This window comes from Schistocerca nitens, chromosome 2 (assembly GCF_023898315.1).
Source record: "Schistocerca nitens isolate TAMUIC-IGC-003100 chromosome 2, iqSchNite1.1, whole genome shotgun sequence".
Taxonomy (NCBI): domain Eukaryota; kingdom Metazoa; phylum Arthropoda; class Insecta; order Orthoptera; family Acrididae; genus Schistocerca; species Schistocerca nitens.
This window is the reverse complement of record NC_064615.1, coordinates 295,267,198-295,283,774: the sequence shown is the minus strand read 5'-3', so window position 1 is coordinate 295,283,774 and position 16,577 is coordinate 295,267,198.

Here is a 16,577-nt window from a genome sequence, read left to right as displayed (position 1 = left end):
AGAATCGGGGATAGAGGGTATACCCTGTCTCATTCTCTTCTCAGCCATATCTTCCGTTTCAGGTCCTTTGACTCCTATAACGACAGTATGGTTTTTGTACAAGTTGTAAATACTCTTTCGTTCTCTGTAATTTATCCCTCATTCCTTCAGAATTTCAAAGAGTGTAGTGTAGTCCAGTTAACATTGCCAAAAGATTTTTCTTAATCTACAAATACTGTACACGTAGGTTCTTCAACAAAATTTATAGGGTACGTCGTAGGGTGTTCCTATGTTCCTGTGGAACCCAAACTGATCTTCCCCGAGGTCGACTTCTACCAGGTTTTTTGTATTCTCCTGTAAATAAATCGGTTCAGTATTTTGCAACCATGACTCATTAAACTGATAGTTCAGTAATATTCATACTAGTATCATATTCCCTTAGTCATCTTCATTTAATTCTTATTCTCTTTCTATAGCACTGTTTTCAAGTTTGGTTCACTCGCACAGCCCTTCTAATTCCACGTTGCAGCATTTCCTTATTTCCACAGTATAGGAGTACCACTCGAGCTCTTGATATTCATACAGCGCTTTGCTTCCTTGCAAAGGTTTCTTTAATTTTCTGTAGGGGGCATCTACCTTTCCCCGAGTTACGCATGCTTCTATTTCCTTGTATTTATCTCTAACCATTGTTGCTTTGCTATTATGTACTTCGTGTCAGTCTCATTTTTAGACGTCTGTATTCCGTTTTTTTTTTCTGCTTCATTTTGTTTATAAACTTTGTGAAGTACTATATAACGATTAACAGAGCCTGAGAAAGACAGATGTTAAGTTTTTGAATGTAACCTCCACCATAACAGAATATTAATCTAGACATTGGAGACGTATTCAGGAGATTAGGGTACAAAAATCTGTTGGTTCACTTTGAGAGAAGTTGTCATTGTTCTGCATATGCCACCCCACATAGTACTGGGCGAGTTCCGGCTTACAAGAAATCATTTGAACCTATTCTTGTGAAGCTGGGTATGTGCTGTGTGTGTGTGTGTGTGTGTGTGTTGACTTGGATGATGGGGTGCCAAGACCGAAGAAGTGAAGTAAACAGACGTAGAACTGTCAGCTTCGAGCTGGCGCATTCTCTGGCGGCGCCTCTTATCAAGAGAGGTGCCGGCCGGCGGATATAGCACGAAATCAATTAGCAGCGCGTGGCGCGGCCTGGCCCGGGGCACCTTATCGCAACCTCCGCGGCCCGTCCGTGCTGCCGTATTAGGAGTGCTAACCGAGATCCGTCCGCTGCCGCCTGCGTAACGCGGTTCAAGGGCAAACTGTCCCCGCCTGCTGGGTGCGCCACTTCACCATCTCCCAAGCACTAGCGCCGTACTGTGTGTTAGTACAGCAGCAATAAATATCCTGTGTACGAATGTGCTACGTTTTCATCTGTGTCGAAAAGACATGCTTGGCAACCTTATCCGTCAATGCTGCTATTGTTAGTTTTAAGACAAAGTGAACTAATCGCAAAGAACTGTTTCCGACGGAGCTGTTGAAAGTGAGAGACAGAATTTCAACGTTGTCCACTGATATGTGACCATTGGCGAGGTGAACTGGGGATCGAATACACAGAACGCTTACAAAATGAAAACCTTGTCAACATGTTGGGGTTGTCGGGTACAAATGCTACGCAGAGATGAAGAGCTTGGCACAGGGGAATAATTCGTGGCGGCTGCATCATACCAGTCAGAAGACTGATAGTAAAAAAAAAAAAAAATAAACTGCCCAAGCTCACCGCAGTATGAAGATGTTGACGAATCATCTACTTCAAGCCGTGAGCCTCAGGCCACTGTCGACTTCTGGTCCAGCATACATACTGTAAGTTCAGTGCTGTAGATAGCCTCTTCTCTCATTTTTGTGGTAATTGATTGGCTTATGGAATAAACTACTGTTGGGTATTGAAATTGTAGTTACGACTTAAGTAGTTATATGTAATAAAAAAATATAACTGGAAGCACTGTTCTGACAACTGGTAAATCCGCGATGTAAAGAGAGTCGTGCTATTCTTGTTTGTTAATAGCCCACACGCAGTTTAGAAATTGTACATTTTTTTGCGTCTTTGCCCTACAGGAAATCGGAAGATAGCCGCAGTGATGGCTTTAAAATGAGTTGTTCCATTTTTTTTAACAACGTGTTATTTGTGTGAATTGAACATTGGCGGGAAATCCTCTGCGATAAGTGAAGAGTTATATACCATTTGTGTTATGCGTCTGTCCGTGTGCGTAGGGAAGTTGCGACTGACTCGGTTGGGAGACGGTCGTCTCCCTTAAAAGCAGCGTGTCAGTTATTTACGCTGCAGTACTGCGCCACTCTCACCAGAAGAGGTAGGAACGCCGGAGGCGCCACAGATCATTACTGATACATCGGCTGCTGCCGATAGCGCGCTAATGGCGCGCGAGAAGTCACTTCGCCGGCCCTGCAACTTTTATGACGCCCCGCCCTTGGACCGCGCTAAGCCTAATCTGGAGAGAGCGACTGCCCTGCCTCCTACCCCACAGACCGACTCTAGCTGCAGTGCCGAATCGATAAAAGTAGGAACAGGCGGCCTACCGGGAAATAAGAGGAGCCAGAGGCGTTGTCTCCGACTACGCCTGTCGGGCGGTAGGCTTGCCTTCTAACCAATGATGTGGCTTCCTACATTTCATCTTTTTAGCATCGTTGTCGGCCGTTATCGCCGCGACTTCATACAGTTTCATCGTGAAGTCAAGCGATTATTTTTTGTTCCTGAAATTCCATGAGGAGATGATAACATTCGGTTTTTTGTAGTCTCAATGTTTGGTTTGTTCTGAGATAGGCTACACTTGCATTAAAGCATCAGTAAATATAAAACTGTCTTTCTCAATGTTTGGTTTGTTCTGAGATAGGCTACTCTTGCATTAAAGCATCAGTAAATATAAAACTGTCTTTCTCAATGTTTGGTTTGTTCTGAGATAGGCTACACTTGCATTGAAGCATCAGTAAATATAAAACTGTCTTTCTCAATGTTTGGTTTGTTCTGAGATAGGCTACACTTGCATTGAAGCATCAGTAAATATAAAACTGTCTTATTTCCGAGCACATGAAAAAAGGCAGTTATCTGCACGTTTTTGCGTTGGAAACGACGGGGTAAAGATTAATTACATAGTACACAGTAGATGAAAGAACGGTATGAATATTCACAGTTCGTCTGGAAGGAGGCAGTTATCCGTTTAAATGGCGTGTTCTGTAAGAAATGACCATTACACAACCTCTAGCATAAAAATAAATAAATAAATAAAATAAAAAAATTTAAAAAATCTAGGCGGCCGATATGGCCGAGCGGTTCTAGGCACTTCAGTCCGGAACCGCACGACTGCAGGTTCGAATCCTGCCTCGGGCATGGGTGTGTGTGATGTCTTTGGGTTAGTTAGGTTTACGTAGTTCTAAGTTCTAGGGGACTGATGATCTCAGATGTTAAGTCCCATAGTGCTCAGAGCCATTTGCGCCATTTGAACCAAAAAAACTACCTTCTACTACCTTCTGCTCACAATAAGAACCTACACCACAAATCAAAAACGCGTATACCATGTTTCGGAATGACATTTTTTTCCATTGCGAATGTGGCTGCAGTAATGAGTGTTATGAGGATGTGGCTATTAGTTTCTGCGCATGGGCGGAATTACAGCAGTAAAAAGAGTGCATACTGCCCTTTGTGGATGTCTCAGTAACGAATAGAACGGCTACTTGTGACGGATACGATTTTTTAGGTGGCATTCTGCTTCACGGCGTGGCGCCGCGATCTCCGTCTTGGTAGCCGTTAGATTACTGTGAATTTAATAACAGCAGCCTGGGAGTGACGTTCTTTATTGTGCGACTAGCTTCGGCGACTCTTATTGCCAGCTCATTCGTAGTATGAGTTGAAAATAACCGTGAAGTTTTATTGTCTGTGATTTCAGTGAACACTATGATGCTCACATAATTACTGCATGGACAGGAGGCAGGAAATACCGTTTTGCAGTGGGTACGCCGCAGACGCGGTTCTTGCGGACCGGACCACGGGCTTGAGTTCATCATCGACAGTAGCATGGCAGCCAACCGCGAATGTACGTGCAGACGCCGTCTTAGAGCATTGGATGTACCGTGGTGTCTACTCTGGCTCTATAACGTAGGTCATTTTGGTTTTACAACTGTAAATGATGGCTGTCAAGTGTCGTATTGCCATATCGAAACACTTGCCTATGATCTTGAACAAGAAACCCTCGCGTGTTGTGTTGTTCCAGTCTAACGTTTCAGTTTCTTGCGGTTTACGCAAGCCTTTGACGGACCGTTTAATTCGTACGAGGAGATGCACTCTTGAGTACATTAAGGATAGGGATGCTGAGATCTGTTGCAGCTCTTTAAGGAACTCTTTTCTTTACTTTGAGTACAGGATCTTAGAAAAGATTACAGTGCTCTTAAAAAGTTGAGTGCGAGTCCTCCGTTGATACCAGCTCTGTTCCTTTCTTTTTTTAGTTCTTTTTGTTAACGTTTGCGTTTCCCAGGTTTTGTTGAAAAGCAAGAAAAGAACAAAAATTGGAAGTGAAATACTGTTTCCATGTAAAAATTACTCAGCCGTCAGATCCCTGTAATTGAAAATTGGGAAGTAAGATCATCATGCCGCTCAAAAAACTGAAAAATATTTTTTTCGTGTCACCTGCTTAGCATGCGATACATTTCTAAGCTCAGAATGGGATATGATAGTGATGATAACAATCGAAAGTTTCAGTTAGTTGAGAAACAGAACTGAAAATGTTTCCAACAATATTCCCTCAATGATCAGTACCTGTCTGAGCGAGTTAGAATCTATATATTTAGTTGCTTATCAATTTTTTCTAGCAAAAACAGTAACCTAAGCATTGTCGACAGGTAGCAACATTCATAGCATGGAGAACGATATGATTAATGATGTACTTCCGGGTTTAGGGCCGAGTTGTTATTTCAGTTTTTTTTGCACAGATGGAAGGAAAATCTCACCTGTGTATCTGGAAGCACGCCGTTAATCATTCACGGCAAGAAAATCTGAGCGTCACAACCATACGAGTTTTAATTTATAGGAATTTATTTTTTTCTCCAATTGGATGTATCTGTCATGAATTGTTCGCTTCAATACTGTAATGATAATGTGCTTAAAACTTTAATTTTCCTGAGTTAAATGTTCTGTTTTTTCTTCTGTGCAATGCCTACCTTAATCTGAATCTTGTTTTCTTGTTTCAGGTAAGTGGGCACATGTGTCTTATCTGCTGAGCCAGCTGTCCCTTTATTTTACTTGCATATGTAAGTACATCTCATTCAAAATTAGCAGTTTTACAGAATTATTGCGAAATACTGCAAAATATAGTTTTTGAATAAATGGAAACCAGCAAGTAACTGAATGCACAAGGAGGGCCTGATATGTGTGAGAGGAAAACGAATTAGTGTGTTGCACTGATACTTAAGGTAAACATGGTCGCAAATAAAGCATCACGAGGTATCCGACTGTGTGACATGGAATTAAATAATGACGAAGTAAAAACAATAAAATGTCATAGAATAATGTTACAGCAATTATAATGTACGTATATTACCAAAATTGAGAGAGATTGCCTTTTCCTATTCGAGGATTATAATTATTCTGTACATCATATATGCAACGTTTCTAAATATTTTTGTTTGTAGTTACTAAGCCGTTGTGGCAGCGAATTATGTTTTTTTATAATAACTGATTTTTCGCTTGATGGTTTTCATTAATCGATGTTAGTTGCACTATGTATTCTAGCTTAAAAATTTTTTTCAAACACCGCTGCCAGTCACAAAATTAGTTAATAGCTAAATTATTTATTTAGCGCCAGGTTTCGAGGTGGTACCTCATCATCAGGCAATATTAGCATTACAAAAATATTTAACACGTGTTTATACAGATATTGATGCTCCTTCATATGACTGCTTTTAATATCTGTATAAACGTGTGTTAAATGTTTTTGTAATGCCAATATAGCTTGATGACGAGGTATCATCTCGAAACATGTCGCCAAATAAATAATTTAGTTGTCAACAAATTTCTGAAAACATTTCATGTTTGTGAAACAATCACGGTCGCTTAATAGCCAATACGGCTTCAAATTATGCTAACTTTATTGTTCGAACCTTTGTAAATTCTGCTGCGTTCGCACTACCGAAATCCATGCTCCCTTATCGCCACATGAAATACTAAGATTAGCGAGGTAAAGTTTATTCGCGAAAACGGATGAATTTATATACTGCTATACCTGCGAAGTACGCATTATTAATTAGAGATGCCACACTCATGTAGATTTGCGAGACAGTGTTATACTTGACAGTACTACAAAATTTGCGCTGCAACTACCTGACTGTATTTAAGAAGTGAATAGGTAAAGATTCACAGAAGAAGACCACGCTTTCCACGGAAAATGAATATAATTTATGAGCTTCAGTTAGTGATTGTCATGACCTTCTCTTTCATTAATTACGCGTCCATCCATCTGATAGCCCGACGATCTCGTATAAGGGCTCTGTTCTTCCGAGCCCTTGCACACTCACTACGCGGCTACACTCGGAACGTAGCTGATCAGAAATACACGCCCGCCCTTCAGAATGTAATTTAGAATTTTTGTAGCGTTTCCATATTAGAAAAATAAGTTTGTTGATCACTGAGCAGTACGAAGTCCCAATTTCAGAAATGATAGACGCAGATGCGAGTATCTCCAGTGGTCATTTCGTGCTTTCACTAATAGCACTCCTTCAGAAAGAGCTGCTTCCTGCCAGGGCCAGGGCTTTCTGGACATTTACTTCCATCAGATGCTGGAAAGCACCTGTCCTGATGCTAAAGCCCCTGGCCCTTAAACTGTCTTCGGTGGTTATTACACGACGATACTGTTCTAGCACGACAGCCATTTAGCGGTAGAGCGGGTGAAATTACGAAAATTAGCAGACACATATAGCGAGTATCATATTGTATCATAATAAGGTACGTCGGCAGTCGTTTCTTTCTGAGTCAATATGCATATAACGTTACACGGTGATTTTCGATTTGTGTCGTAATGTCTTACTTGCGAAAGTTCATGTTTGATTTGATTGCATCTCTTGCGTTATTGCAGCATGGCAGAAAAGAGAAACTGGCAGTGATAGGGGAGAAAGTCAGCAGGAAACGTAATGTTATAACCAGCCTGCAACATAACAGGGCTTTTGCCGGTATTTCATTCGTGATCTGGGCTGATATGATCACAAAACGTATAATCATATGATGCAATTCTTACTTTCGAGAATGTGAGACAGCCTCCCTCATGACTGTGTCATACTTGTTACTCCCATCTTCTGTCATAGACAGCAGCTTCTCGAAACAGGCCATGTCCATCCTCACGAAATTTCGAAATTCTTACAGATCTTCGAGCCTCAGTTCCCTCACGAAATTTCGAAATTCTTACGGATCTTCGAGCCTCAGTTTTTTCATAAGCAGTGAATATAATCCCCTCCCATCGACCTTTTTTTTCAGCCAGGGTCAAATTCAACAAGGCTTTTCGTTTTCGTGGTCGTTCTGCCCTAATCTGAAGATTTACTGTCACTGCCAGGGCAATGCCTCCAAAAAGAAGTGGGTCCTCCATGTGCAAAATGCTCTATACCTTTGTAACCATGTGTCGTAATATAAAACTAACAGTTGAATCTATTTCAGAACAGTAGTGACCTACACAAGAGAATAACAGTTTCTTATAACACATGAACCTTGAGCTCACATAAATAATTTGAACGAATTACGTCCCAATATGTCACACATTCCCCCTTGTGTTTCGCGCGGTAGAACGAACGACTTTGCAAGAGATAGACGGTTCTGTGTGTGTTTCGCACGTCATTACCGTCAACTGCGCATGTGTGCCGGGTATATCCCGCGTGGATGGTGTAATAGGTCTACGTGAACCAGCTTGTAGTTACAGATACACACGCTTGGGGCGATAGTGCATAGGTGTACTGTTTAGGCGCATCGTGTAATAGGGGCTTTACTGAGCTGTGAACGCAAACCACTTTACACAGATTAATAATAGACCAATCTATCACTTACTGGTTGGAAAAGCACAAATCCTCAGATTGTTGCCTGTTACATCCCTGAAAACCAAGAGGACGAGCCCTTGACGCGGTGAATTATGTGTTACAAGCTGACTGCTTTTCCGATTGACGGTTCACCTTTCGTACGATAACGAGTAACTTTTGAGCACTTTTACGTTCTTGAATTGTTGACAGATATTACTTCTGATACTTCATATCATTTCTCCTTTCCCTGTTCCATTGACGCATGGTGTGTGGGTAGAAAGGTTGTGGGCAAACCTCTGTATGATATTCGATCTCTCTAATTTTTTTTCTCTTGGTCATTTCGCGGGACATGCGTGAGAAGAAGTAATATGACAATCTCGGAATTTCTACAGTAAACCTCTCCAACGTACACGAAGTCTCTCTTGCAGCATATGCCACTTAAGTCTCTGTTTCCGTAAGGCTGTTACACCGACTGAATGATCCCGTGACGAAACGCGCCGATCTTGTCTATCTCTTCCGTCATAAATCCAGTAGGGTGAACGGCCTAGATTACCACAAAATTAAAGTATAGCCGAAGGAGCTGGAGAGAGAATTTCAGTATAATTCGGGGGCTTGCTGTGTTGCACGGGTTTAAAGAAACAAATGCGCGGCGTCGATGTGTGCACAAAGAGGTGCAGTGTTGGTCAGCGTGTGGTGCAACTAGGTGTTCACACACTGCAGCCAAAATCTTTCTGTCTTCGGTCAAAACCCTTCAGAACATATCGCACACGACGGTGCCGCTTTCGGGGTTGTACTGATTCGTAAGAAAATAGGGAACATTATGAAATCCTTTGAAAGCTGTCGTTAGGCGGCCTGCTTTTGGCCCGGCACACCGCAGAACGCCTTCTAGCAGGCTCTAGCCTGGAGAGCTGCGCCATTTGGCCGCGACCCTCCCGCCGTCCTTATTGAATCGCCGACTAATCTAATTCCGGCGTCGTTAGGAAATCGATTCAGTTAACTCTTCAAGGCGTGCCCCGGCCGCTCTGCGCGCCACGCGTTTTTTCCCTCCCGCCGGCTCTCTCCGCCCCGCCACCTAATCGTGTTGTCCAAGGCAGTTAAACACACCATTACGAATCGCCGCGAGGGAGAATGGCTGTTTAGCAGGAAAATAGGTTCTCGAAGAAGGCGAAAGAATTCTCCTTCTGGAGGGAGTCGCTGTTGGAGAAAGCAATTCTCCGCCACGAGGAAAATCAGAGTATCGGGGTCTGCTGTATAAATCGTTTTTGCAACGGTAACCACTGTGTTCAAATTTCATTGTACTACTATAGATAATGATAATCTGTCAGTCATCTTCCATTGCGTCAGTTCTCCTGTGCATGTGTAAGTATCATTGATGGGCGTTTGCGTTGTAGGTCTACATCTATATTTCAAACAAGAGATTACTTGGATGGAACAGTTTTGCTTAAATACACTCGACATGACAGAGAAGTACGAGTCTGCGATTGGTTTCTACCGACGCTCTGGATGTATGAAATATAGAGAGAATAGCAGAGAAATTTGGAGAGAGAGTAGTTTGTCCCAGTGTATCACATGCGTGTCGCAACATTGTTTTCCTTCAGAGGATTGCTAGATATGAAACGTATTTCACCTTCTCATGTTTCTGGATACACCGGTATTTCGCGAAGGAACAGACACAATGCAGAACTTCACGAACTTCACATAATCCTATGGAATGAACTCCTTTTAGAATTCTCTAAAGAAAGGCTCATTGAGATTTGAATTTACAGCCACGCAAATGCAGAAAATGACGGAAGAAGGAAGAAGTAGCTGTGGACGATGTATTAATGGCCAGAAGCGAAGACTTCAATAATCAAATGAGAAATGCTCTGGTGTTAACGCTGTGTGCTTGTTGCTAGCTCAATAGCTTGTAGCTTGGATTTTCAGAATTTGTATGTCTCCAAATGCTCTACATTGGTTTCTTTTCCATAGTTATCATCTCGAGTTCACTACAAATAATTGAATTGAAGGATACGACAGAACTATAAAGTACCATGGAAATACAAACATAAACTTTTGGTTGAATGATGACAGGCAGTGTCACTAAAAGCCCTCGAATCAAACGTGCCGGAAGACTTGATGGTAAGCTCGAACGTTATTTTGGCGTGGAAGGCGAGGCTGTTAGCAAGAGCTGGGAGTCACTTCACCTACCGCAGTGACAGACCTTTCTGCGGTGTCGGTCGTATGCGGGTGCTGGCGAGGCACAATTTGCTGGGGGACAGGCAGCGGCGCTTGTCGGTAGAGACGTATTGCGGCGTCGCAGATCGTCGACCCGTGACAGTGGCTTCGTAAACAAATGGCGAGCGCGCACATTCCCAGATAAGTTGTGGAAATCTTAATACTGATTTATCCGCAATGTATTTGTCAGAGTGCTGGCAGGGCGCGCGGACGCCGGCAAATTTACGGCGCCATTGTTGGAGTGCGCTGCTGGCGGCTGGCTCGCCGCCAAGGGGCGCGCGGGATGGCGTGTGCAGTGTGCGGCCCGTCACCGCCGGTGAAAGTTTGTCCATATGAGCAGTGTTCGACGAGTAAATAATGAAATATGGAAAAATCAACAACTGCATCTGACATGTTGACCTTATTATAACTGGGGAAAAATCAATCTTTAGAAGAGTGTGTTATTGTCCTCGTGAAGAGTTTCCGTGCGAAGTAGCATTGACGTCAGGGAAAAGACGGTGCTGGTATTTGTGAGGAATCGAGGCAAATAAAAACCAGAAGACGAAAATGTTGAGAGGTAGGCTAACAAAAGTTTCCCTGGGAGAGTGAAAGTATCGATACAGGATGCTTGCTTACAGCTGCTTATAGCGTAGAAGATTTAATACCAGCTCCGCCTGCTCGACCCCGACTGACCACTCAGTAACAACCGGCGGGCGTGTTATCGTGTGCCAGTGACGTCATGCAGATGCGGTATGGAGGGACATGCAGTCAGCTCCCCACTGTCCCGGACGTTGTCAGCTCCTCAGCTGGCATCATGAGGCGGAATGGATTATTTCCAGTCCTTCCACTAAGAAAAAATAGTTGCCACTATCGGGAATTGAACTCGGGTCCTCCGCCTAGCAGTCACACACGCAAATCAATTAGCTACGATGTTGAAGAATTGATTTGATACCAATAGACATCACAGAACAATCGCATTTAAAGAAACACCCCGTGCATGGCAATTTCAAGTGTACATAGTTCTCACTGTGCGGCTTAAACAGTAACCTTGAGCTTATTTAACCAGTTACTGCGCTCTTTTGTATCACAAGTATTATTTGAAACAATTTAGTTAAAACGCTCACATTTTCACGAGCTCGTCACTGGCTGGCGTTTTAAGTCGCTTTATTCAAGAGCCCTACCTTGCCCCGACCGTACACTTGTTATTTTTGTTTATTTTTTACCCTGCATATATGCGAATATTCAGAAAACGCTGATCCTCTCTCATATTGTAAAACTAACAGTATAGATGCAAACGTGTAATAAACTATTCGCGAGCTGAACCATCTGTGAGATTTGGTCATAATCGATGATTTTGTAGCTTACACGAGTGCAGATTTAACTTGGAGCGGTGTAGTGTGAAGATACGAGGGCGAGAATGATATCTTCGTTTTGGGAGGGGGCGCCGGCGACGGTGAGACAGCGAATGCGGCTTCCGTGTCTCGCGGCGTGGTCCAGGCGTCGGGCGCGTCGTTCCCACGGCGCCTGGGCTGGCGGGGCGCCACTCCGTGACCCGCATCCGCATCCTCAATCTCGTCCTCCTCCTCAGCAGCCGGCTTCGAACCCCGCGTAGTAGAAGTGTGTTCAAGTCAAACGTTGATATGAACTGCAAAGTACGTAGATAGGCATGGTATGTCGGCCCCTGTCCTGCACCGACCAGTGAACGGACCTACCCAGCTAGTTATAGGAGGGAGGGGGACTACACACGAGAGTGCACTCAAAACTGCAGTGGACTTTCGTATTAACAACGACTGACAGACTAACTAGGAATCGAAGACGATGAAGATTTTGTGGATCATGTTGTCTTCAGTGATGAATCGACCTTTCACCTTAGTGGACATGTTAACACTCACAATGTGCGCATCTGGAGCTCAGAAAATCCTCACGAGGTGGTACAAATGCAACGAGATTCCCCTAAAGTGACTGTTTTTTTGTGCCGCATCCCTGCGGAAACTATATGGCCTTTATTTTTTGGTCAGCCTACTGTAACTAGCACTTCTTACCTTGATGCACTAGAGCAATGGCTCTTCCCTTAATTGGAAGATGAGCCAGAGAACTTCATTTTCCAGCAAGATGGTGCGCCACCTCACTGGCATAGTGATTGCTTGAAATTCACTGTATCCAAGCTCTGGCTAGGCCGCAAGCGGTCCAATGACAGGGCTTGCTTTGGATGGCCTCCACGTTCACCCGACCTAACGCCATGCGATTTTTTTTCCATTGGGGCTTCATCAAGGATCGTGTGTAGGTGCCTCCACTACCAGAAGACCTCCCCGAATTAAGAAACCGGATTGAAGCAGCTGTTGCTACAATCACTGAAGACACACTTATCAACGTTTGGGAAGAACTCGGCTATAGACTTGATGTGTGAAGTGTGACAAATGGTGCTCACATTGAACATTTATAAGGTTCTTGGTAAAACGGTTTGAGTTGCTCTTTCATTTGACATATCATTTATAACTGTAAGTTTAATATAATGAATATTAGAAAGCGTTAAAACCCCGATATTCATTTATAAACAACCTGTATATGCTATCGTTTCTGACCCCAAAATATACTTTTCCGATGTCATAATTTTAGCACTAATTTTTCGATAGAAATAATATTGAGCATACATGAGTTGCAGGTGGCGCACACACCCGTGTCTAAAATAGGTGGGCAGTCCCAGAAAAAACAAATGTTATTTGGAGATAAGATAGACACACGTAAACACGATATAATCCCAGTGCCCAGTTGTTCCAAATACGCAAAACAAATTAATTTTAGTCATTTATATTTTCAGAGGAAGTACGAGAGCATGCTGAAAAGTAATGCCTCCGAATTTATGTGAAAACTCTTGAAGCTTTTGAAATAAGACAAACATTATTAACGTTCTACACGGTTATTCTTTATGTCTACATATTTATTTTTCAACATACTCACTTAGCGACGAACACATTTCTACTAGCGAGAGTCCAGGTAGTTAATCCCGTCACTGTTGTATATTTTGACTTGGTTGACTGGAGCCACAACCTCATCTCTACTTGCACTGCTTCGTCGCTATCAAAGTGAATTCCTCGAAGCTGTTCTTTAAGTTGTCAGGTGTGTATGGAGGATGATCGGTAACTGAACCCAAGGCGTCGGATTGTTGGAGAGTCGCAGCGCCCGCATCTCGTGGTCGTGCGGTAGCGTTCTCGCTTCCCACGCCCGGGTTCCCGGGTTCGATTCCCGGCGGGGTCAGGGATTTTCTCTGCCTCGTGATGGCTGGGTGTTGTGTGCTGTCCTTAGGTTAGTTAGGTTTAAGTAGTTCTAAGTTCTAGGGGACTGATGACCATAGATGTTAAGTCCCATAGTGCTCAGAGCCATTTGAGAGTCGCAGCGCTCGTGTCTGGTCTGGCATTGTCCTGCTGAAGGAAAGGATGCTCGATGCGTGGACAAACTCTTCCAGTTTGAAAATCGATTGCAGCACGCTTTTCTCGCCCAGCGACATACTTAGGCTATGGAGTTCCGAATTCAAGCGTGTAACATGGCGTTGTATATTTATATGAAGAATACACGTGTGGAATGTTAAGAATCTTTGTTCTACTTAAAAAGACTAAAGAGCTTTCACATAAAAAAAATTCGGAGGTATCATTATTCAGCACGTCATCGTAAATGAACGCCAACTGTGATGATGCCACTGCTGAAATGAAGCTGTTCAAGCAAATGCAAACGTATAATCTGTGTGTTGCTAGAAGGCTTATAGGCATCTTGATTAGTCGTATTGCATATTATTTTACATTGTCGAAAAAAAAGTAGCACACTCTTTTAGAAGTAACCGATTCACTCAAGATTTATTGTTGCAACAGTGAGTATGGAGTACATGAAACGATTACATTCACAGATTGACAGCACAATCGGTTCTGAAGTAACAGGTAACTCACTCATGCTGAAACACTCATATTAGTACGTGGTGTAGCCTCCACGAGCGGTAATGTAGACACTGACTCTGGCATCCAGCTGATCGTACAGATGGCGAATACTGTCCTGGGATACGTTATGCCACGCCTGCTCGAGCTGTTCACGTTGTTCGGTAAGAATTGTTGGTTGACGAGTCGCACGAGTCACGTGTCGTCTCGTCGTGGAGGACGGGCTAGAGGCGTGCGTGCTCGAAGTCCCACTGCTAATAACCGGTTCGCAACAGTTCGTGTTGACATGTCGGGGCTCACAAGCCCTCTTACCTGTGCTGTGGTAGCTGTACGACCTGCCACTGCTGCCTTTATAATACGCCGTCTTTGCTGCGTGGACGTCCAGAACCTCGCCTGCAGCTGTGAGAATGAGAATGTTCACGTGATCACTGACGTCAGCATCATTGCATAGCTGACGCAGCAAGTCCAATCAGTGATTTAGTTCTCCGAAAGAACCACCATGTCACTCGGAAGGCCACAATTTGACCCCTTTCAAACACGCTCAGTTGTCTGTCTCCATGGCGTGGTTGGCTGCGTGCTTCACACGTTTGCCCCACAGTGAGTCTTGTGGCTGTGAGCATGTCGTATTGAAGGGTAGACACAGATGGCGCTATGATGACCTATGCCACTACGCTATCTGTTGAGGGACGACGTTGAAACCATTATCAGTACATCTACTTAGCCCCAAGTAGCATATGCCGTCATGGGATCAAAAGCGACGTCGTCTTTCCATGTGTACAATTTTTTTTTTTCCCGTCAGTGTGTATAGGCGATCTGTGGGTGTCAGAAGCAGTTGTAACGTAATAGGTGAATTTCATGGTCATGGTTTTTACTTAACATTTGAGATATCTGTAGTCTGGATTCGACAGCGTTACATAAGTTGATCGAATGCCGTATAGCCACTTATTTGTGTGGTCCAACTTTTAATGACGTTATTCATTAGATTTCGTTGTCTTTGTGGCATTAATTCATTGAAAATATCACGTTATCTGATCAAAAACATTTGAAGCAAAGTCTTTCCTCGGTTATCAAACATTGCGTGTCCTGTGTGCTTACGAATCTAGGTTACCCTCTTGTGGTAAAACAGAAGTGTGTGTGAGAACCACGTCGAAGTCGCGAGCTGTCAGCCGAGGAAGGACGCGACGATTGCGATGACATTTTACGGAACTCTGTGGTGACATGTTGTGGCAAAGGTTAAACATTTGCTAACTTGCATTTCGTTTCGTTCTGTGTTGTTTGATTTTAGAACAGAAGAGATTGGGAGCTTCTTAAGTAACGTTTTCACTCTGTAAACTCTGTTCCATAACTATTTGACCAAGCAGCAACAAAAGGTTCTCTTTGGCTCACGATACAAATTAGAGATAATTATTAGCCTTTCTTTGACTATTTTCTGAGGACAACAGGCCGTAAACAAAAAAGAATTTATTCGTTCAACATTTACTGCGAGCGCAATTTATTAGAGTCGTGTAATGTCGAGACAGTTTACTTTCGGCGTGCCTTTGAAGGGCTTTTGTGAAAAGTATAGACCATTCAATTCGTATAACATGATGCAATATTTTTGAGGCATTTACTGTCAAACCAAATGTTACTGTACTGATCAACAGGAGCTCTAGTCTGAATTAGATGTATGGATTACTGTTTTGGCGCAAAGTAAAATCCCTTTTCAATGTGGAATTTCGGACATCTAGAAAGATTATGACGTGTGTCACCCGACGTGCAAAAAAATTGTAACGGAAACGCATTAATTGGGTTAGATAGAGCAGCAATCATTCGTCCAATTAAGTTGCTTTAATATGACATTTATAGTCACAACGCAGATCAGATTTGGACCTGTGTCAGGTCATATTAAAGCAACTTAATTCTACCACTGATTGCTGCTCTATCTAACCCAATATAACAACAGTCGTTGCGTGCACCCACCCCATGGAGGGCAACCTGATGAAGAAACGCATTAAGTATTGAAATTCATGTGTAACTATAGAATCTGAATTTTGATGGACTGAGGGACAAAAAACATCTTACGCGTTTTGAGGGTTCCCGTTACCGATTCATTCTACTGTTCTGAAAAAAGTGCAAGGCCTTCTTTTATTTCACTGCGGACCAGACGGTAAATAGAACAAATAAATGTTCGTGCCTTATGCATTATTTTTCATGAGAGCCTGCCTCGATGCCTCGCTGTCACAATCCATCTTAATAAAGTGTTAGCTCTCATTCTCGCTGTCAAACAGGTGGTTAAAACAATGATTTACCCATAAACGTTTAGATTTTATTAATTTCTTTTCGTCTTAGGCGTATGTATAGCAGCTTCTGCGGAAGGTGGCCATGCAAAAGAAAGTATTATAGATTTTTTCTGTTAATTTCTTGGTATGAAACTTGTATTGAAAA